This window comes from Leopardus geoffroyi, chromosome C3 (genome assembly GCF_018350155.1).
Source record: "Leopardus geoffroyi isolate Oge1 chromosome C3, O.geoffroyi_Oge1_pat1.0, whole genome shotgun sequence".
NCBI classification, from domain to species: Eukaryota; Metazoa; Chordata; class Mammalia; order Carnivora; family Felidae; genus Leopardus; species Leopardus geoffroyi.
Window position 1 is genome coordinate 66887404 of NC_059338.1, and position 23520 is coordinate 66910923.

The 23520-nt window shown below is 56.3% G+C and overlaps 1 protein-coding gene and 1 non-coding gene across 2 annotated transcripts in view; both read left to right on the forward strand.

Annotated features, from left to right (window-relative positions):
- The window catches only part of ITPKB (inositol-trisphosphate 3-kinase B), an 89989-nt gene that overhangs the window by 18485 nt on the left and 47984 nt on the right, over positions 1–23520 (forward strand). The gene's annotated exons all lie outside the window — the stretch shown is intronic.
- Positions 12941–13104, forward strand: LOC123587127. Its single transcript, XR_006707181.1, has one exon. It is a non-coding gene; the product is annotated as a U1 spliceosomal RNA (small nuclear RNA).

Genomic DNA, 23520 nt, shown 5'->3' on the forward strand with positions numbered 1-23520 from the left:
GAAGCTGCCGTGAACACTCAAGTACAGGTTATTTCTGTGTGCCCGGGAGCTTTCCCTTGTCTGTGAGAAGCACCCCGGGCCCGTGCCGGGTCCTAGCGGAGTCCCACACTCGTGTCGGTTTTTGAGAAGTTGCCACGCTGTCTTCCAGAGTGACCGCACCAGCGGTGTGTGAGTGATCCGGTTTTTCCGCATCCTTGCCAGCCTGTGGTGTGGATACTGTTTTTTACATTAGCCACGCTCTAGCTGTGCGGGCCTGGCTCACTGCGGTTCGAATCTCTTTTTCCCGAATGGCTCATGGCGTTCAACATCTTTTCATGTGCTTTTTGGCCATCGGTATATCCTTTTTGGTGAAGTGATCTGGCTTAAAATTTCTTTTTAATGTTTATTTATTTTTTGAGAGACAGAGAGAGAGAGAGAGAGAGAGAGAGACGGAGCACGGGCAGGGAGGAGAAGAGAGAGAGGGGACACAGACTCCGAAGCAGGCTCCAGGCTCTGAGCTGTCAGCACAGAGCCCAACACGGGGCTTGAACTCACAGACGGTGAGATCATGACCTGAGCTGAAGTTGGACGCTCAACCCACTGAGCCACCCAGGCGCCCCCGATCTGGCTTTAAAAAAACATTCCCCAGGGGTGCTGGAAGATGCGGGCAGGGTGTCAAAAGCCTTGTGCATCGGTCCCTCCACCCGCCGTGTGTCCCATCGTGGGGCTGTGCCTCTCTGCGCTCCAGTGGGGGGTACTTGGTCACCCCTGAGGTCCCATCCTGCCCCTACCTTCTCTGACTCCCAAATAGAGTGGTGACCGTGACCCAGAGCAGCCTCCCCGCTGACGTGGCCCCCACCCACACCATCACCCACCCGTCTGTGGCCATGGGATCCCATCGAGGCTGACTCACGTGGTTGGGGGGGGGGGCTGTAGTTAAGGCAAGTTGTCTATTGATTGTTGGGCCCGGAAATAAGGAGAAAACCAAAGGCACGAGCCCGGATTGTCTCCTTGGCCCCTCAGTGGGCCTCCCTCCGGGCCTCCCTGAGGACCCCTGCTAAGGAGCAGGCCCCCCAGCCAGCTTCCCTTTGTACCTCTTCAGCCCGGCCTGTGCTTTGGGGTTTAGTTTTGCAACAGGGTCGTGCTGAAGGTCCCAGAAACGCTTCCCTTTTTGTGTTGATTACACACGAAAGAAAAAGCGGGTGTAGAATTTAAAACTGCTCGAAGCAGTGGTGACCGGGGTCCTTTTTTTCTCTCGAAAACCAGCACCGAGGTCGCACCTCGCATGGCGGGCCGGTGGGCAGCGTTGTTGATGGTTTTTTGCCTCTTGCCTCCTGTCCCAGGAGGGGCAGCAGGAAGTGGCCTTGGGTGTTAATGGGGTGAGGTCCCGCGGATGTCCTCCGCTTAAGAATGTGTTTACTTTTGTTTCTCCGCCTCGTGATGTACCTGGGACTTCACAGTGCGTGTGAAGTACGCATCCTTTGTCTGTTTCAGTGAGTCATAAGAAATGAAAAGGCGTGACTGTTTCTTCCTCGGTAGAATGAAGTATAATATTTGCCAAACCTCCTTTGGTGAATTTGTACAAACAGTCTCCCACAAAGAAGGGATTGTTTTCTGTGTGGCTCAGGGGGTTCTCGGAGAATGAACAGAGCATTTTGACAGGAGTCCCCTGAGCCCGGCTAGTGGAGATAGTGTCATGGGGGTAGACGATCGCAGGCTTTCCACACAGTCCCTGTGGCCCTACTAGAATATTCTGGCCCCTCTCAGCCGTCATTTGATGGGGCCCAAGATCAAAGAGGTCGCTGAATCACATGACGGTTTGGTTCAGAATATTTTTCTGGTTTGGTACTTTTTCAAAGCCTCTGTTTGAGGGGGTGGGGGTGGGCTCCTGGGTGGCTCAGTTGGTCGAGCGCCCGCCTCTGGATTTCGGCCCAGGTCACGATCTCACAGTTCGTGAGTTCGAGCCCCGCGGAGGACTCTGCACTGACGGTGTGGAGCCTGCTTGGGCTTCTCTCTCCCCCTCTCTCTCTGCCCCTCCTCGCCTCTCTCTCTTTCAAAATTAAATAAATAAAATAAACCAATAGGTTTGATTCCCATTTGAACTTGTTCAGTAGAGGTGAGGAAAGAAGGGGGGGAACCCTCTTGTTACACTCCTGGTTCCAGTTAAAACTTGCTACCTGTGCTCGGGTTGAGGTTGAATAAATAAAATGTGTTATGGCTATCGGTGACTGGTTCATTCGGCTTCAAGTCGCTTCTCCAGATAGCGTCGCGGTCATAACATTTATTTCCCGTGAATGCGCATTCTTCCAGGGTGCTGCGCGTTGGTCTCGTTGCTGAAATAGTCTGGCTAACTGAGAGTTACCGTAATGGCGCTCGTACTTTGCGGTCAACTAGAAGTGATAGGATACCCGACGTGCAAACCCGCGAAGGTCGGCTACACGCACAGACCCTGGTCCTTGGGGGACCAGGCAGAGGGCTTTGTCCACTACTTACAAACGGGTGGGTTTCCGGAAAGGGTCCGCTCTTTCCTGACACAGCCCACAGACATTTACTGGGTGCTGAGTGTATCCATGCTGTGCTGACAGGTAGGGATCTGTGTGTACGTCAAGCGTAGATCCTACCTTCTGGGAACCTTACTTAAGTGGCAGCGGCTGGGGCCTGTATTTGCTACGCTACGCATTGAACGAGGGGTCACGTGACATGCCCCAGATCACAGTCACGGAAGCTTCAGGACACGAGGCCAGGCCTTCGAGCTGTGGAAAAGGGTGTCTCGGATGCGGCACCCCTGCTGTCTGGGGCCCGATAAGTTTTGGTTTGGGGGGAGCTGTTCTGCGCATCTGACGGATGTGCTCCGTCGGGGGGAAAGTCGGTGCTCTGGAGGTTGTCCTCCGAGCCGCCTTCCCGACGCTACGTGCCGCCTTACTGTGTCCTTGTGCGCGGAGGGCGAGTCCATCCACAGTCCTGCTGGAAGCAGAGGTTGTCGGGAGGAGAACCCCCAGAGACGGTGCTCTGGGATTTGGTGGCAGTTTGAGGGAGTTCACCCAGGCAGAGAAAGGGAACCATCTCCGGAGCAGAAGGACACAGGCCTACAAGCAGGAGAGCGTGAGAAGACAAGGCAGATTTAAGGAATGACAGACAGATAGTAAGTTTGCTGTGGACCCTCCGCTTCCGTCCCTCTTGCTGTTTTCTCGTTCCTTCCTTTCAAGCAGCAAGCAGGTTCACAGCAGCTATGGAACGTTTTCAAGCACCGGTTTGCATCGGTCAGGACAGGTGAGGCTCTGCGGGCGTAACAAACAGCCCCACAAGCTGCGGTGTGAAACCACCAAGGTTTCTTTCTTGGGCCTCCTGCACACCCGGTCTGGGTCAGCCGTGGGCTCTGCTGCGTGGTGTCCTCACTCTGAGCCCCAGGCCGATGGCGCAGCCACTCTCCGGAGCGTGGCTGGTCACCGCGGCAGAGAGAACGAGACTATGGCGAGTGACGTTCTGGCTCAGAGCAGTAGCACGCGTCACTTCTGCTCATACTTCGTTGGCCAAGCAAGTGTGGTGTCCTCCCCTAATGTGAAGGGGGCAGGGCATCGAGTCCTACCACGTGTCCAGGACAAGAACGGGAAAGACCTGGGGGACGGCGCTGATGTCCAAGGCGGGTACCTGGGCCGTGTGAGCGTGGGCACCTTGCCATGTCTCTGACGGCCTCCTAGCTTGGCTTCAGGGAATGGCCTATTGCCAAGCTCAGTGAGAGACTGTTGAACGAAAAGAGAGAATTAGACCATCAGGATTCCACAAAGTGTTAGTTCCCCGAAAAAGTCAAAGAGGCCCTCATCGGGTTAGGATCGGGTCATGGGCCCTCATTTTGAGAGTTACAACGTTGGGCGTGGGAGAAAGCGTTCGTGTCGACACGACCTGGATCCAGTGGCTAGCGTCCGTGAGGGGGGAGTGGTTGATCAGGATACAGGTGTTTATCTGGACCCCAGGAGGCTTTCTCCCACCGTTACTGGAGGAAACAGAACAGCTTTCGAGCCCAAGTCAAGTGTCGAGCAAGCTGGTAGCCTTTGCGAACCATAGATTTTTGAGATGGAAGAGTGTGATCACGCTGGGTGTGAGCAGTCCTGACCGAGGGCATCCCGGATGCTCTCCAAAAGCCTGAACAAATTCTCTATAAAACCAGGAGTGTTTTCCTTGTTAGGAACTCATTCAGACCGCGACTGTGTCCCAGGCCCTGGAGAGGGGAGATAGAGACAGAGCCTGGCTGCGGTGACTCTAAAATGGGAGAAAACCGGAAACCTGTGGGGAGGATTCAGCCCTTGTCACCCCTCGACAGGGGGCACAGAGGTCTCGGAAAAATGGAAATAAAAATAGCAGCCGGTGGCCACGTCCCTCCCCGGTGACGTGCTCTCTCCAAACCTGGTTTCCACTCTATTTGTGGATTGTTTTTCACCCTGGTGTGTAGGGAGCCGGGGCAAGTGGGTTGGAGAGAAGTGTGTGTCGGGGGGAGGGTATGGGTGGACAAGATTAGTCACCATCTGGGAACGGGGAGGTAGGGGGCATTCCAGAGACGGGAAGAGCCCAGGACAGCTGGCTAAGTCCAGAGTCCCATCACCCCTGGGGTCTTGCTGGAGCACACACGCGTGTGGATGGGTGTGGGTGTAGGCGTATGCCTGCATGTACGTGGGTGTAAGTGTGTGCGCACATGTGTATGAGTGTGTGCACACGTGGGCGTGGGTGTGTATGGGTGTGTGTGGGTCTGTGTATGGGTGTGGATGTAGGTGTGAGCATGCACATGTCCGCGCTCATGCGTGTGTGCACACGTGTGTATGAGTGTGCATGCATGTGTGTGTACATGTACATGTGTATGAATGTGTGCACATGGGATGGGTGGGTGTAGGTGTGTGTATCCGCATGTGTATGAGGGTGTGCAGGTGTGTGCGTTCGTGTGTGTGAGTGCACACACATGTGTATGAACGTATGCATGTGTGTGGGTATAGGTGTGTGCGTGTGCATGGGTGTATATGTGTGTGTATGAGTGTGTGCATGGTGTGCATTCGTGTGTGTGCATGTATGAGTGGGTGTAGGTGTGTGCGCCCATGTGTGTGAGTGTGCATGCGCGTGTGTGGGTGTGTGTACGTGCACCCATGTGTGTGCATGCATAGATGTATGAATATGTGCACATGGGTGGGTGGGTATAGGTGTGTGCATCCCATGTGTATGGGGTGTGCACACATTTGTATGAGTGTGCATGTGTGTATGGGTGTGGGCGTGTGCATTCGTGTGTGAGTGTGTGCACACGCGCATGTATGAGTGTGTGCACAGGTGTGGGTGTAGGTGTGCATGGGTGTGTGTGCGGTCATGTGCATGAGTGTGCATGCACGTGTGTGAGTGTGTGCATACGTGTGGTGGGTGGAGTGTGCACGCATGTGCCGCCCCCAGTGGGGGGGCTGCCGCCGAAGGGTGTGCAGACAGGGGAGTGTCACCAGCAGCCCGCGGTTTGCTGCCGGGCGCCTCAGCCGGTTGTGTGTATGCCCCCCTCCTCCGTCGGGTTCTCAGGGGCACCTGTGATGCACCGGTGGCTCTGTAACATTTTTCACCGCCACCCCCCCAGCCCGTACCGTTGTTCTCTTCTCACTCTGAGGGCAGCAAAGCGATGTAGTCCTTCTAGAAGCTTCGGCAGGCTGTGCAGGACCAGCGCACGTAAGACCGGAAGGGGAGCCTGAACGGAGGGCTGGACCTGAAGGTCAGGCTGCCGGACGCAGGGCCAGGGCAGGGCCAGCTGCCCTTCCCCCCAGCCCAGCGCTCCCTCGACCGTGACCCCGGTGCCTGCAACACCTTTACTTTGTCAGCTGCAGAATGGGCATGCTGCATTCAGCTGAGCGGGAAGCCTCGCACATGTGCCCGCTCTGGGAATTTGTTTCGGTAAAGGAGGCCCCAGCGGTGGCATTGTGGCTGGGCCCTCTCCACTGCCTTTCCCCACTGCACCCCGAGCGTGGGGCTGCCCTAAACACCTGCTTCCCCCTCGCTCGCCCCGGCTTCGGGTCCGTGCCCACGGTGGCCGGGAGGGCGGGACTCCAGTCTGGTGTGGACCTCACCGGGACCTGACAGTTCCCCGCAAGAGGCAAGAGGCCCCGGGCTCCGAGAAGGGCGGCCTACCCCTCGGGGCGGTAGAAGGTTCACCCTGCTCTTACCCTGTGCTCTGAGGTCTCCGGAAGACACAGGTGCTATATATAAAACCAAGGCCATTATCTCACTCTTGCTAAGTTTCCACCCTGGTGGCTTCACTGCATGCCACCGTGAGATTTCCTGGAGCCCTCCTCCCAGACCCCTGGGGCCAGGCCGACGGTGGGGGGGGGGGGGGGAGACGACACCTCTCTGTGGGAGACTGAACATTCCCCACCCCCCCGCCGCAGGAAGGTCTGTTGTGGGCCTGCTTGGGCAGAGGGAGGAGAAATAAGGATGTCTCGACAGACATCCCCCTCCCACAAGTGGGGTCCCCCTAACCGACGGTGGGGGGAACAGCGGGGTCCCAGACTGCAGGGAAAGCCCCTCCTTCCCCTTCTCGCCTCTGGGTGAGGGGGAGATGGTGGTGGGGCAGACACCCTAGTAGGTTCGGCTCAGACCTCGAAGGGACCACGGACAGCAGTCACGAGGGATTTCTGTTGTTCAGGGACGTGACAAGTGAGAGTGGGTCTAGATGGTAGGTTTCCATTTAATCTCGTTACTGGTGACTTCACTGTGCAGTTTTTCCAAGTGGGGCATGATTGGCATTTGGGAATTTACCTTCTTTATTTGGGGCTGCCCAGTGCCCTCAGGTCATTCAGCCTCTCTGGCCCCGGGGTGCCCTTTGCCAGTGGGAACCCCCCCCCCCCGCCACCACTGTGCGCCCCCTCCCCCCACTTCCAGACACACTCCAGGGTCCGAGCAGGTGACTGTTTCCGGTTGGGGAACCGCTGCGAGAAGTGTTTTACTTTGGCAGAATCTCGAGAGGATGTCAAGTCGAGTTCAGGGATTCTGGGGATGGGTACTGGGGGGGCAGACGGTGGACGTCCAACTGGGAACTGTCTTGTCAGCTTGGAGAGAGCGTGGGCCTAATTTTTTTTTTTTAATTTTTTTTTTAACGTTTTATTTATTTTTGAGACAGAGAGAGACAGAGCATGAACGGGGCAGGGGCAGAGAGAGAGGGAGACACAGAATCGGAAACAGGCTCCAGGCTCTGAGCCATCAGCCCAGAGCCCGACGCGGGGCTCGAACTCACGGACCGCGAGATCGTGACTTGAGCTGAAGTCGGACGCTTTAACCGACTGAGCCACCCAGGCGCCCCTGGGCCTAATTTTTTTAAGTGACAAAAGTTAAATATTTCATCCTATGTTAATGAGCCCCCGGGCACCCTCACTTAACAGGAGGAACTTTTGTGCTTTTTTTTTTTTTCTTTTCATTCCTCCTTCTCTCTTAATGAGCACCGTTAGTTACCTCAGGACTGTGTCCTGGGCGTGTGACCAGCACAGCCCGGGGCCCTTCGCTCCCACAGTCGTGGCCTTAATGCTCTGAAACCATGGTCTTGGAATTCTTTTTTTTATGTTTATTTTTGAGAGAGAGAGAGAGAGAATGAGCAGAGGAGGGGCAGTGAGAGAGGGGGACAGCAGATCGGAGGCAGGCTCCAGGCTCTGAGCTGTCAGCACTGAGACCCATGCAGGGCTCGAACTCATGAGCCAGGAGATCACGACCTGAGCCCAAGTCAGATGCTTAACCTACTGAGCCACCCAGGCTCCCCCCACACTCCCCTCTTGAAATTCTTAATCATTCTCTCTTTGAGTGTGTGTTTTGTAGATGAAGCCCAGTGACACAATGGAGCCTGAGTCCCCCGGGGGCTCAGGCCCCAGCCGGCCTCCCTTTCCCTGCCCCCCAGCAACTGCTCATGTGGGCCCAGAGTCCCTGCTGCTGGTGTGCTGGTGTCCCCAGCCGGGATGTGACTTCCGTCCACACCCCAGGCTGGCGGAGCCACACAATGAGCCGGTTCTGAGAGGGAAAGGGGAGACGCCCCCCCCCCCCCCCCCGCCAGAGTCGCGGGGAGGAGGCCTCTGGGTCCCCGGAGGGTCTGATTCCCCCGGAGACATCAGAGAGTAAAGAAGCGAGTAGATCAGGTTGGGAGAGCGACTGCAGAAGAGAGATTTATATTTCATTACCTTTCGTGGCCCTCTCGCCTTGTTTTCCCCCTCCTTTTTGGGGTGCCGCACTGTGTCGCTTTCACACAAAGCCCTGTGGATCGTGTCGTGGGCTCTGCTCGCTTCCTTCTTTCCTGCCGCTTCTGGTTAGTTTTCTCCGCGTCTCTGCAAAGAACAAAGGCAGCTGACCAAAAGGGATCACAGCCGCCATCGGAGGTTCTGCATGTCCCCTCCCTGCGGTCCTCCCAGGGGTCGAGGTCGCCAGCCCACCCCCCTCCCCCCACCCAACCCAAGCTGCTTTTCTAGCATCACCTGTTAGCACAGCACCTTTGACAGGAGGCAGCAGATGGGGGTGAGAGGGGGCCAGGGGAGGGAAGTCTGTCTTTCGCTGGGACTTGGCTGAAGGTTGTGGCCGGTCGGTCATGAATCTTCCACGGTCGGTGAGCGGTTTCTTCACAGGGACCAGTTCTGGGCAGGACACTGGAGGGACAGCAGATGGGACATTTCCAGGAAATGAGACCCGTATCACAGGCCAAGCTCACTAAGGGGTTGTTTGTGAGCAGGTGGATGGTGCCACACCAAGCACCTTCAACAGACCTTGGCCTTGGCCTTGGCCTTGGCCTTGGTCTCGGTCTGGGGGACCACGCGTGGCCTGCTGGAGGAAGACTGAGCCCAGCGTGGCCTCACATAAGGTGGCTGTAGACAGTGGACAGACGAGGGCTAGGGCCCCTCCCTCACTGCTGCTTTCTGTGGCTTGTTGACGGTCTTGGGGGTTTCATTCTGAGACAGGGTAGACATCATATCCTCTGCTTCATCTGAGACATTCCTTGGGGGACGTTGGATGTCAGGGGCCACCGTGAACCGTTCCCAACCCTCCCAGGGCCCCAGGGATGCCCACTCCCCCTCTGCATTTCCAGTATCGGCCACGTCCTGTTTATGGCTGTAAAACTCATGCTAGACCTTTCCAGAATCCTCGGAGACCTCGTGGGGCCAGACACACCCAGGGCAGCCCGGATGCCGAGGGGGCAGAGAGGCCCTTGTCCCTGGTCTGGTACCTGGCAGAGAGGAGAGACAGCTGGACCAGAAGCACAGAAAGCCTCCCATATGGGACATGTTTATACCAAAACGTGACTCGTTGTTTATCTGCAACTCAAACTGAGCCTGCTGTCCTGTACCTCTTCTGGAAGCCTGCTCCAGAGGGCAGTTCTGTCACAGCCTTTGTGAGACGTGGCACTCCGGAAATGGGAGTGCTGGTGGCCAGGGGGTCCCCTATTAAGGGGCCAGACGTCTGGCGCCCTGCTGCCCAGTGCTGTCACCGGCTCGCCATGTCACCTGGAGCCGTCCTTAGGCCTGTGCCCCCGCCCCTGGGCTCTCTCCATGGCTGGGACACGGTGACACATCCTGGCACAACCCATAAGGCTCAGAGACCCGAGGGGCCTGCCTGGGACCCTTGCCTTGTTAGTTAAGGAGCCCTCAGCTGCACAAAATGGGAAACTGAGAGAGAATCCCAAGCAGGCTCTCGCCGTCGACCCACAGCCCCACGCGGGGCTCGAACTCACCAACCGTGAGATCACGACCTGAGCCGGAGTCGGATGCTTAACCGACTGAGCCTCCCAGGCGCCCCTGTTCTTTGTGATTTTTTTTTTAACGTAAACTTAAATATTACTGAGAATCTAACGATACCCATGGCCAAGGGGACGATTTAACTCATTCCAAGTGTACTCGGGTCTTTGATAAGCTGCGTCATTTTGTTTCGCATTAACTGCAATCCGATCGTGCTCGTTTTTATCTTTTGATTTTATCGTGGTAATGACCTCTCACATATTCTGTTTCGTGCGTTGACCTAGGTCCTCTGCTTGTGATTTTCAGTGGGTACAGTATTACGTAATAGTAATAGCCGCTCACTGAACCGGGCACAGCTCTGGGGGCTTTCTGTGAATGATTTCTCTTCGGGCTGAGCAATCCCTCTTCAGATGAGGCGGACGGGGGTCCAGGAGCGTGCGCAGAACCCATTACAGAGCCACCCGCAAAGTCAGTGCTTTGGTTTCTCCGCCGCCACTGGGTTTGCTTTGTTTTTGGTACGGCTCGTGCCTTAAAGTTTGAAATTTGTGATCCTTTAGTTTTCAAGTGGGGCTCTCCGTGTTTCCTTGTGATGATGGCCTTTAATTACTCTTCTGTAAACTCCTGCTTTATCCCCACGGAGCAAGTGTATAAATGCCCTGCAGAAGTGATGGCCCGTGTTGATAGCGTTTTTACATGGTGAGCTCTCAGTGGCTATTTACAAATATTTTTCTCTTCTGTGGTTTGCTCTTCAAATCCGACTTTATTTGCAGCCATGCTGCCCTTCTGACGTATCCTGGTAGAATTTTCCTTTTCCCCTTTTCGAGATTGTTCGTAATCATCCTGGCCTGAACACGGGGACAATCCGGTCCTCGCGGGAGATGGTTTTTCACTAATTTTTCTTATGCGGCCGACCTTTGTGATGGGTTCTTAGAGGACTGAACTGTGCCTCGCCCTAAGAAGGGGTGTTTTTTTTTTTTAACGTTTATTTATTTTTGAGACAGAGAGAGACAGAGCATGAACGGGGGAGGGGCAGAGAGAGAGGGAGACACAGAATCGGAAGCAGGCTCCAGGCTCCGAGCCATCAGCCCAGAGCCCGACGTGGGTCTCGAACTCACAGACCGCGAGATTGTGACCTGAGCTGAAGTCGGACGCTCCACTGACTGAGCCACCCAGGCGCCCCAGAAGGGGTTTTTTTTTTAAACCCGTTTTTGAATTCCCAGATAGCATTCGGCTGAGAGCAGGTGCCTGGGTGTTAGTTAGCTGGCCCCTGGCCAGACCCAGCCACCCCCAGTCTCCTGGCCATCTGCTCACCTTGGCAACAGAGTGGCGACCGACACACCCAGGCCCAGAAAGCCAGACAGAGTGGCGGCTGGAAACTTCACGGAATCCTTGTAATTAGTAAGGGAAAAGGCCTGTTAGCTCATGTGGTGCCTTCCTCCTCCCACGGACCCCAACCAGCTTTAGAAGGTGACATATAATTTGCTCTGTCACCTGGAGCACTCAGTTGAGTTTTCTGGGGCTCCTCTGTGAGCTAGGCCAGATCGGTGGATTTTCACCCCTTTGGCGTCTCGTGTCATTTTGGAAAGCGCTCGAAAGTGGTGTTCCTTCCCCGCTGGGGAAATGCATGCTTCCCAAACCCTCGTGCACGCCCCTTTAGGACATCCATGGCTGGAAGCCAGCCTCAGCTGCAGTCTGGAGGTTTAGAACCCAAAGACTTGTTGATCTCCTGAGCTCCCTTTCAGCAAGTTCTAGAAAGTTCCCCGTCAAGGAAGCAGGGGATGGAAGTAGGCGAAAGGGAGCTGCGAAAGGAAGCTGTGTGTGTAGTTCCTCGGAGGAAACAGCTGTCCAGCCCCAAATGGTTCACTGTCAGGTATTTGTTACTTGTTTTCTATTATTTGTTATTTTGCGGGGTTGAGTTCAACTTCCGGACACCCTGTTCGTCCCCTTCACTTGACTCTGTAGAAATTTTATACTGCCTTGGGGCACCTGGGGGGCTCAGCTGGTTGACGATCCAGCTTCGGGGCTCAGGTCATGATCTCACGGTTCATGAGTTCGAGCCCCGCATCGGGCTCTGGGCTGATGGCACAGAGCCTGCTTGGAATTCTCTCTCTCTCTCTCTCTCTTTGGAAATAAAGCTAAAAAATATTTGTACTTGCCTCTGCCTGAAACTCTTGAAATCTTTCTGGTTGGTGGGGTGGGGGGCTTCTGAATGCATTTGACCTTCACAGCCCAGGAAGGGCAAGGGGGACCATCTGCCCAGATGTTCCCGGCAACTCCCCGCGGGTGGCACCCTTAGCCCTCTGCAGCTTGGAAGGAGAGAGAGCGGGCTGGTGGGGTGATGTTTTGCGAGTCGGTGGGCTCCTGGAGTTGGGAGACAGGGCGGAAGATCTCTTCTGCTTGATCACAGTGCCTTCCCAGCACCTCTGCGCTTGCTTAAGACGATTTGCTTCAGTCCCAGGGACTTTTCAAATTCCTCAAATGACCTGTGTTTTTTTTTTAATGTTTATTTATTCTGAGAGACAGAGAGAGATAGAGAGCATGCGTGCACAAGCTGGGGAGGGGCAGAGAGTGAAGAGAGAGAGCGAATCCCAAGCAGTCTCTGTGCCATCAGTGCAGAGCCCGACGCGGGACCCAATCCCATGAACTGCGAGATCATGTCCTGAGCCGAAATCAAGAGTCAGACGCTCGACTGACTGAGCCCCCCAGGTGTGCCTCAAAGCCTCAAGTGACCTGTTTGAGAGGGAGCTGCTCCAAGATCTGTTCTCAGGGGCAGGAGAACACTCTCGGCGTGGTTTCACGGTAGCTGGCGGGGAGATGCCCGCAACCTCGAGCGTCGAGTCCAGCCCAGCCTCGTGGGATGGGGTGGAGGCCGTCACAGACCCAAGTCCTTCTAGTTGGCGGCTGAAGGAATGGGTGCCCATGTGCACTCAGGTGCTTCTGAATAGCGATGTGACCCAGGAAGTTGGCAGGACACAGGAGGCGGGAGGGAGAGAACCAGCGTTGTGGACCCCAGTTTTACGTCTCCCCAATCTCTTCCCTCCTTCTCGCCGCCAGAGTGTTTCTGTAAAATGTGAGGTGAGTGAGCGATCAATGAATTAGCTCCTCAATCTTCTATGAGAGTCTGGGATGATTCTGCTGTGTGGACAGTGACCTGAGCGCAGGGAACCTCTGGGTCTGATTTTACCAGAGTCACTGGAGCTGTTCTGCTTCTCAGAACATTAGACACTTTTTAAAAATGTTTATTTTCAATACTTACCTGGCAGGGGAGATACCATGATCAGGAAGGTGGTTTTCCCAGGGCGAGGCTTATCCATTGCACTCCGGATGTGCTGACCCCTGCGATTTCCCCAAATGTGGGAAACTCGACTGCATAATTTGTGGTAGTGGGGGACTGCGTTCGCGCTTTCCCCTGAAAAAAATAAAAAATAAAAAATAAAAAAAAAATGTTTATTTTCAGAGAGAGAGAGTGCGCACGTGTGCACGCGCACACGTGAGCAGGGGAAGGGCACCGAGAGAGAGGAAGAGAGAATCCCAAGTGGGCTCCATGCTGTCAGCCCAGAGCCCAACTTGGGGTTCAGTCCCACAAACTGAGATCGTAACCTGAGCCGAAATCAAGAGTCAGACACTCAGCCAACTGAGCCACCCAGGTGCCCCTGTTCATGTTTATTCTATTCATTCATTGAGCACGCCCTTTTTATTATACTGCAAACAATGCTGACTTCAGGCTAAGCCTGAATTATCAGACATTCCCGTTCCCAGGGGTCTGGACAGACAGCATTGAAGTCTGGCCTTCCCACAGTCTGCAGCCAGGAGTCTGGACAGACAGCAGGGTCTGGACAGACAGCATGTGGCCTAGCCCTCCCTGGGTCTGCAGCCTGGGGTCTGGACATACAGCATGGGGCCTGGGCCCCTCCGGGTCTGCAGCCTGACACTGGGGCGCAGACCCAGCTCCCTCTACAGGTGCGAGCCGAAGGGACCAGGCACTGGGGTTCGGGCGCGCATCGGGCCGTACGCGAGGGCGCAGCAGCGCCTGCAGCCGCGGGGTCCGAGAAAGACCCCGAAGCTGACGGGTTGAGAAGTCAGCCCTGGGCCCCAGGCGGGCAGCCCACGTGGCGGGGTGACACGCGGGGCCCTCGCTGCCGGCCACCACCCCCGTCGCGCGCCCTCGGTGAGCCCCCCGCGGGGAGCCGCGCCGCCGGGTGCACAGGCCCGGGCTGAGACGCGGGGACCCCTCCGGGCGGGCGGTGGCGGCCCGCCCGGTCACGTGACCGCCCCGCCCCCGCCGCTCGTCACGTGACCGCGCGGACGCGCGCTCCGCCGCCGAGCATGCCGGGAGGCGGCCCCCCGCGCGCGGGTCTAAGACGCGTGGGCGCGGGCGGTGGCCCCGCGGGGAAGAGGCCCTTCCGGGCGCCGGAGTTCCCGGACCTGCAGTTCCCGGCCACCGGGAGGGCTGAGGGCCGCCGCTGTGGGGCTGGGGACCCGGCGCACAGTTCAGGCTCCGCGCGCAGCGTGTCCTCGCGCATTGCGCGCACCTGCCTCCCTCCCTTGCCCGGACCTCTCTCTGTCTCTTCTCGCAGAAACACAGGGCATGTTTGGCTGCGGTATCTTAACTGCTGTAAAAATAAGTCACCTCCCGCAGGGGCACCAGCTGAGGTGTTTCCCTTGACAGCGTCCGTGTGGATCGTGCACCGGAGGGGGAGGTGTGAGATTCGGAAGGAGTAAAAGAGTTCCTTGAGGCTGGGGTCAGGGACAGTCCCAGAAAAGTGCCGCAGCGGCCGCTGGGACCGACCTTCCCCGTCCGGGCCCGTCTCGTCCAGGCTCAGAGAGCGGGGCCCGGCTCCGGGGTCTTTGCAACCGCCTGCCGGGTGCGCGCGTGGGTTCATGAGTGTCTTGTGTTCTCGGGGCGAGTGTAGCCAGCGCCGCTGGGCTCCGAGACCCAGACAGGCGGATCCAGCGAGGCCCTGGGAAGCACACAGGCGGCCAGCAGAAGGTGGTCCTTGGAGGGGCCTCGCCAGGGTGAAACAGCGGGGCCGTGCGTGGATCTTTCTGTGGGGGAAGGAGTTGCACTGCCCAGCATACCTGATGTACCGTTCTTGTCTGTCCGTGTCCTCTGGGTTTGGGGAAGCATTTGCTGCCTTTTCTGACTCTCCCTGTGTGCAGGGAGTGGTAGAGGAGGGTTTCTGATAAAGGAGCAGTCGGTGAGCGGAATGGCTCTTGGTACTGACCGGTCTGCAGAACTGGGGAGTGTTTCCGTGCAGAAGCTGTTCAGTGGGTGGTGGTGACACTGAGCCCTGTCATCCCTACCGGGTGGGTTAGCGAGGAACCCCTGAGGTGTGTTCATTCCGGACCCAATCAGCAGCGGGCTTGGGGAAGGCTCCCCATCCCTCCTATTTAAAATTTTTCTTAATGTTTATTCACTTTTGTTGAGAAAGAGACAGGGTGCAGGTGGGGGAGGGGCAGAGAGAGAGAGAGAGAGAGAGAGGGAGACACGGAATCCGAAGCAGGCTCCAGGCTCCGAGCGGTCCGCACAGAGCCCGACGGGGGCTCGAACCCATGAACCGTGAGATCATGACCTGAGCGGGAGTCGGACACTTAACCGACTGAGCCCCCAGGCGCTCCCATCCCATCCCTCCTATTTATTCCCTGCGACACTGACAGTGTGGTGAGCAGGTCTCTGCTCATCTGTGGAGCTTAAGCGGTGTGGTCCTTGGAGAAGATGGGGAAAATCAACTTCTTTTTTTTTTTTTTTTAACATTTTATTTATTTTTGAGACAGAGACAGAGCATGAACGGGGGAGGGTCAGAGAGAGGGAGACACAGAATCTGAAACAGGCTCCAGGCTCTGAGCTGTCAGCACAGAGCCCGACGCGGGGCTCGAACTCACAGACCGCGAGATCATGACCTGAGCCGAAGTCGGCCGCTTAACCGACTGAGCCACCCAGACGCCCCGAAAATCAACTTCTTGAAGCAGAGCCGTTGTCAGTAAGATGTGCGAGCCTGCACAGTTCCTGTAGAAATTCTCCTCTTGGGTCTGTGCATTCTGTTCTGTTCCTCCAAAAGCAGGAGCTCGGGCTTATCTAACAGGGCACCTCGCCTGCAGTTCCCAGACCCCGCGTGGCTAGCTTCGGAGCAAGAGGGTTATTAGGAGCACGTGAAATTCGTGCAGGATCCGCATTTCCATGGAGAATCCGTGTGATTGAGCAGCTGGGTCTTATCGAGAGCTCTTGTCCCCATCTGCGTCCACACAGCCTGTTTCCACCCTGCCCGCCTCGGTTTCTTACCCAAGGCGCTATGTGCTACATGCAATGAATGCCCCGTGTAATCTAAACACCCAGAGGCCAAGGAAAAGCCGTTAGGTGATGGCGAACCGAGATCCAGGAGACGAGACACGGATCTCTACAAGATAGTGAATGGCTTCTGACATCTCCAGCTTTTCCCTTTGTCGCTCCCTTCCTCTTCTCGCTTGACTGTCGTCTGGGCCCCCCCGTTCTGCACAGTAAGTGCTACTGATTGTTCTGATTTTCAGTTACTGAGGCTGGGCGGTGGCGGGGGGCTGCGGCGGGGAGGATCCCAGCAAGGGCGGCACTCCGAGAGCCCCCCCGGCAGTGACGATGTTAATGGCTAACTGTTGAACTCTGTTACGGGCTGGCTCTGAGGGAAGCTCCGTTAATGTGGCTCTTCTGCAGGCGGGTCAACTGAGGCCCAGAGCGGCTGCATAACTTCTCAGGCGTCAGAGAAAATTCCAGGACGTAAACGCAGGCAGCCCGGCGGGCATCTGAGCCCTCTCCGTGCAGGCTGTTAGATTTCCTTCTGGGCAAATGGGCCGCCGAGTGCTTTCCTTTCGGCTGAGACCTTCCGGCTCTCCTGGCCTGATGGGCCCTTATCGTCTGCTTGTTAGAAAGCCAAGGCCGGTCTTCACGGGGGGCGGGGATGGAAGGAGGGAGAGAAGCTCGAGGAGGATTGAGGGCACTCTTCCTTCCCCGCAGCTCTTCCCTGAGCCCTCCCCGGCGGTTGTCGCAGGGTGCAGCCGACTCCAGATTGGCGCCAAGGTCGGACTTCTTAATTTTAAGCACATCCGTGCCGCAGCCAGAGATCCGAGCAGGGTGACAGAGCCGGCGCCTCTCAGGGCTCTCGCTGGAGACCCGTCGGCATCTGAGTGAGTCCTGAGTCAGCAGGAGGAGAAGCCAGGGCCCGAGCTGAGCGGGGAGAGGTTACCTCGTCGGGGGGTGGGGGGGTGCTGCCTTCCAGAACCTCCTGCGGATGATGCCTTCCCTCTTCCTGCTCTGACCTCAGTCGTCAGCGCCTTCACTTCGGGATTGGCCGCCCAGGAGAAGAGTTTCCTTTCCATCCTCCAGCTGCTGGTGGGTTGGGTCGTGACCCGTTCACTTGTGAGTGAACACTGCCTGTCCCCTGGGCCTCTCTGTCTTTTCCAGGTGTGGTTGAGCTAGGCCCCACTCTGCGTCCAGGAGAGGCAAAAGGAAGGGGAAGGGTACACGCTTTCCAGCCTGGCGGTCATGGGCACCCGTACCCTCCTTGGGGAGAGGCTCCCATCCCCTGTGCCTCAGCATCAAGGCCCGCCCTGGAGCCCCGTGCCCTGCACCTGCCCCTTGAGGGCCCCGAAGGAAATCTTCACGTGACATTTATTTCCCAGGCATCCGCCCTATGCCAGGCACCTCGCTGCGTGCTGTGGAAACAGAAATCCAGCCAAGCTTCTGCCCTTAAAGGAACTGTCCAATGTGGGCGAGCCCTCTGGCTCCTTGACAGTTACACCCGTGACATTTAGGGGACAGAAAACAAGGTTTGAACCGGTCGGGCAGACAGGCAAACCCGGAGCCGCCTTCCAGCCCACAGTGCCGGCCTGCCCGGGGGTGGCATCGTGCTCCCCGTGTCTGCACGAGACCCTGCCTTCGGGTCTGGTGGCTGTGACCGGGGCTGCCCCAAGAGGGTGTGAGCTCCTCTCTGAGACCCCTTCCCGCGCAGGGGTTGAAGGCACCCGTTTTGCCTGCTGTTCTTGTTCGCCCTCCCGGAGTGACCTCTGAAGAGACGATTCAGCTCTCATGGGCGTGCAAAAGGCCCTTTGGGGGGTACTGTGTAGCAGGGGACTGGCCGCATTGCCAAATTCCGCCTTCCCTTTAGGACTGGGCTTTGGCCGTTACTCTCCCCGTTGTGCGCTCAGCGTGGGGAGGGAAGGCTCCGGAGCCTGTTGCCCCACAGACCTGCACCCGTGTGTGTGAGGTCTCCCAGGAGACACCCACCACTCCCCTGACTCCTGCCACCTCTGCTCCCTGACTCCCACCGCCTCCCCTAGCTGACTCTCGCCGCCTCCCCTCTCTGATTCCCACCGCCTCCCCTCTCTGATTCCCACCGCCTCCCCTCTCTGATTCCCGCTGCCTCCCCTCTCTGACTCCCGCTGCCTCGCCTCTCTGACTGTGTCTCTGTGACGCGCCGATCCGCGCACTGGCCACTGCAGAAAGCCCAGCTCTCCCCCCGCAAACCCAGTGTTCGATCTCAGCTTCTCCCTCGGAGTGCTCCAGCCACAGTTTGCTGAGTTGGAGACTCGGATGCAGAGAGATCCCCCACGTGACTTCAGACGACAGGGGTGACGAGAGGAGGAAACAAGCCCCCCACCCCCACCCCATTGCTTGTGCCCAGGCTCGACTTGGCGACACTTGCTCGTCTGAAAGGGGGAAATTCTATTTCTTGTACTTTCTGCGCTGCGTGTTTGTGATAGTCTCAGATCCGCCTGTTGGCGCAGGAAGGGGAAAGAAACTTAACGTTTGTTGACTGTTAGCCAAACGCTGTACCGTGCCCTTGAACGCATCACGCCTTACGTCCATTTCCGTCACCTTTCAGACGAGGAAACAGATTCCAGAAGGTTAACCGAGTTGTGACAGACACGTAGCCTGAACCCGTGGATTTCTTCCTGGACCTGCCGGCTTTTCGTTGATGCTTGCGCACGTGTTCTGGTTCAATGAACTGTATTTTGTTACTCTCAGATGATAACACCTCCAAATTCGATTGAGCCAGTTTGCTCAGTGGGTGCTGGTATGGTTTGTTCCCGGGAGGCCTGGACGAGCGAACATCAGGATATGCCCTCTTTTTAATGCGGGATATTGTGCCTGTCCTCCCTGTAGGAAGCTGGCATCTCTGAGGGTGATCTGGGCGCAGATATTTTCCTGGGAGTGGGGGACGGGTGGTGACCGGCCCCCCTGAAGCTGGTAGGGGGCTGCAGGCGGCACTCCGGCCTCGCCGGGGAGGCCCGGACCACACCACCTCTGCCGTGTCTCAGCTCTGAGAGCCTGTGACCTTAGTAAGTGTGATGAAACACTTAGAAACTATTCAGAGCCCTCACCGCATGTTAACCTTTGCGTTGTTGGCCTTTCTCGTTGCCGAAGCCAGCAGCGCATTCTCTTGAGAGAGTCCGTCCTCTTCGTGGTCACTTTGTCACCAGAGGGACCCTGAGAAATGGTAGCCGTTGACGCTCCGAGGACAAGACGGTGTTCTCAGGAAATGGGAGAGAAAGTCCAGGCCCAGGCCTGCCGTCGTTTCTTCTCTGACCTTCACCTTGTCCGAAGTGGGGGCTGACGTTTGGGGTATAAGACATGCTCGCTGTTTGCCTGTTTACCGGCCATCACTGATGCCGGCTCCCAGCGAACTTGCCGTGTGCCGAGTGGATTCTCTCTGAATCCCAGAAGCAAAACCAGGAGGCTGATATTAGTAATCTTTTCCTAGCGACGGAAACCGGGGGGCTTCGAGACATTGACTAATTGGCCCCCAATCACACTAATGGGTAGAGCCAGGATTTTAACCAAATGTACTGGATTCCCAAGACTCCCAGATGGGGGCGTTCGTGGGTGGGTATTGGGGGTCGGCAGGTGCCCTGGGTGAGGAGCGGGAGGAGCAGAGGAGGAACAAAGACAGACCCCTTTAAAGCCAGATTACGGACCTTTGGGCTCCTCTAGTATTGATTTCAGCCTAGCACTTCAGTCAGGATAGTTTTGGTTCTTGGTCTCCACCATCCATCATCTCCGCTCTCCCTCCCAGCTTTCGGAGAGCGTAGGAGGAATTGAATTGAGGAGACTTGAAGGCAAATGCTGACCCAGCACCCTCTTAATTCTGGACCGTGATCAAGCCACTTAAGCAAGCCAGTGGGTTTCAACCCGGGTGGTTTCGGTCCCCGGGGGACGTGTGACAAGGTCTGGAGACGTTTTTCCATCACCACTGTAGGGGGGGTGCTCCTGGCATCCTTGCAGGGAGTCCATCCGCCCAAAGTGTCCGCACGGCCGGGCTTGAGAAACCCCGACGGCCGAGCCTGATGATGCCTGGCCTTCTGCCTTGAGAGGCCGGAATGAGGTAATAAGGCATGTGAACGTACTTGGTAAAACTGTGAAGTTCTAGGTGTGGGGCCGGTTCATGCGTTTATCAGTTACGATCAAAGGCACGCCACGCCATTACCATTGGTTCACAGATTAGAGAAGTCGTTGATGGCCAGCTCGACCAGTCTGAGTCCCAGACTCCGGGGACTCGGGTCTTCCTGGAAGCATTCCTCAGGGTTCCTAAGGGTCTGTTATCAGTAGCCTCCAAAATTGTCCACCCCCTCCCCAAAGCAGATTTATTTCTGTTTGTTTTTTGTTTTTTTTTTTTTTTTCATGCAACCCAAGGAGATCCAAGTGTATTCTCTGTGGCACTCTTTTGGGTTTTATAGCCCGCGCCAGAAGAAGAAATGAGGTTGGTTTGTTGAGATTTTTTTTCTTACTGAACCCATTTAGACGGTTAGTGATTTCTGCTTTTCCCTGTAAATGTTCACAAATCACTTGTTCTGTCACCCGGCCAGTCAGAAGCCTCCAGAGTCCAATTTGGCAAAAACGTTAGACAAATATTTACCCGTCTTTAGTCTTCTGACCCTTCTCCCATTCTCTGTGCTGTCTTAAAGGTGGAGTGGAGGTCTTACAGGATTCTCCTTGGAAAGGCCAGGAAAGCCAGCAAGGTGTGCCTTGAGAACCCGCGGGGGCGGGGCCGTGGGCTTATCTGAATTCTGTTCAGAGCACCGGCTCGGGGCTCTACGGGGAAATTTCCAGAAAAGGGCAATGAGACAGAAACCAAGCCCCTGGTGTAGAATTTCTGCCTGACCTATGACGTCAGCCCACGATGTTCACCCGGGAAGGTAGGATGCTGGCTCCGGGAGTCACGGCGGTTTTACAACCACCTCCAGTGGGGGTCGAGGCCACAGCCAGTCAGTTTTAATGAGTTAGAGGAGAAAACACCTCTCCGAGTGCATCGCTCAAAGCAGTGTAAGTTTTGTTACCAGTGGTGCGTGAGAGAAAGAGAGAGGAATGTACGGGGCACGCTGCAAATGTGATTGCTTCCGAGGGGTCACAGGACAAGGCTGGGTGGGAGCCGGCCGTGGTCTCTGGACCCACGTAGGAAGTGGGTCTAGGGTCTAGAATAAGCTCTCCCGCCATCCTGTCAGCCTGTGTGATCTCTGCATGTGACGGGCTGTCGGCCTTGCCTGGCAGGTGGTCAGCTTAGACCAGCCGGGGAAGGGTGGTTGCAGGGGCCTGCGCACCTCCAGAGGCTCAGGGGCTCCCCAGCTCTGCTGGGGGGAGGGGGGGAGGCTCCTGCCCTCCCCCCCTCCCCTCCCAGCAGCCGCCTCCAGCCTTCTGAGAAGCCGGCCCGGTGCCGTCTGCTCGCAGGAGTTCACCAGAAGAGTCTGTCCCAGTGCTGCTGCCTCGGGGGGCTCCTGGGTCCCTGGACGAGAGCGGCGCCCACACGGGGACCAGACGTCTGCTTGTCAGGGATTTCAGCCGAGGCCCGCGCCCTCAGGTCCAGGACTGGGCCACGGCCAAGGACTCAGGAGCCACATGTTGAGATTGCGTCGTCTGCTGGTCGTTGGTGCTTGTTAGGAAAAGAGGAAAAGGCGGAATGAATGAGTGTTCGCCTTGGTAAAAATACTTACATGGAACAGTGTTATGTGGGGACTGTCTCCCTCCCACCCCCCTTCCCTCCTCCCTCCCTTCTCCCTTCCTCCCTCCTCCCTCCTTCCTCCTCTGTTTCTCCCTCCTTTCTTCCTCCCTCCTTCTGTTTCTCTTTCTTTCTTTCTTTCTTTCTTTCTTTCTTTTTCTTTCTTTCTTTTTCTTTCTTTCTTTCTTCTTCTTCCTCCCTCCCTCCTTCCTTCCTCCCTTCCTCCCTTCCTCCCTCCCTCCTTCCCTCCCTCCCTCCTCCCTCCCTCCTCCCCTTCTCCCTCCTCCCTACCTCCCTTCTTCCTCCTTCCCTCCTTCATCCCTTCCTTCCTCCCTCCTTCCCCTCCTTCCCCTCCTCCCTTCCTCCCTCCTTCCCTCCCTCCCTCCTTCCCTCTCTCTCTCCTCCCTTCCTCCCTCCCTCCCTCCCCTTTCATGTCAAAGAAGTTGGCATCCTCCTCAAGCTCGATGATCAATATTTCTACTTTGGGCGTTAATAATTCTGTATTCGAAGGGTAAATCCCTCAAAGGACACGCACCCTCAGGCTCTCTTCCCGACAGCAGGGCCCATGGTGGTTTGATGTGGCTCTGCCTGACCGGGGCCTGCTCAGAGATGGCCTGCCCAGGTACTGCCCGGACCCCCAGGCTCTCTGAAGGAGGAAGGAGGCCTCGGAGGCCAAGTTCAGCCTCAGCTGCTCCGTGCAGGGCAGGGGAGGAGCGGCCCTGGTTTATGTTAAGGATTCCAGGGCTGCAGAACAGGAGCGCTTTCTGGGGAAGCTCACCCTGTAAAAGTGATTTCCACTTTCTTATTTATTTAAAGAGGCTTTGGGGCTTGTGTTTATCAAGTCTCTTCCCGCCACTTCACGTGACTTGGGACGAGCACTGGGACGAGGCTCTTTTTACCCAAATGGAAAATTGGGCTGGGCCAGGGCCTACGGAAAACACGGAGAACTTTGGAAGCCAGGCAGGCGGGATTCCCCTCCCCCCACCAGAAAACCCAAACAAACAAAACAACAAAACAAAAACACAAAACACCTCATTCTGAGAGGCAGTCCAGTGTGATAGAAAGAATGTAAACTTTGGGTCAGGTGACTCATGATGGGATTATAGCTCTCTCCTTGGTCATATTGCTGAATTTCTTCTTAAAACCGTGACAGGGCTGCCTGGGTGCCTCAGTTAGGTATCCGACATCGGCTCAGGGCATGATCTCACAGTTTGTGGGTTCGAGCCCCATGTCGTGCTCTGTGCTGACAGCTCAGAGCCTGGAGCCTGCTTCGGATTGTGTCTCCCTCTCTCTCTGCCCCTCCCCTGCTTATGCTTTGTCTCTGTCTCTGTCTCTCTCTCTCTCAGAAATAAAATAAGCATTAAAAAATTCTTTAAAAAACACGATAATTATAGGATTGCGAAAGCTCAGTGAAAAATGAAGGCATGGCCCCTTGCTCATAGTAGGTCCTTAGCCCCTTGTGCACAGTAGGCCCTTGACAAATGCTCCCAGGCCTTGTATCTTTGTCTTCCTGAGACTTGTTTTCCATCACTGGCTCTTGGTAGATCACCCATCAGGATTTTGACAGGTACCCGGGAGCCCAGAACAAAGGGTGCTGTGCACGCCAGGTGGGCCCGGAGGGGGCGGGGAGGCCTCCAGGGACCTGGGCACGCCAGCTTTCAGGATGAGGGTCCGTTAAATCTAGTGCTATTCCAGCACTCTCCAGGGCTTGGGTTTTGGTTTGGGGGCCTTTAAACTTGAACCTGTCCAGTACAATGACGTGAGGGGAGAGAGGGAGGCAACGTACACAGATGCTTGGCCTTACAGCATTATTACGTGTCGGGAAGGCTGAAACGGGTCAGGGAACCAAGTTTTCTTTTCTTTTTTTT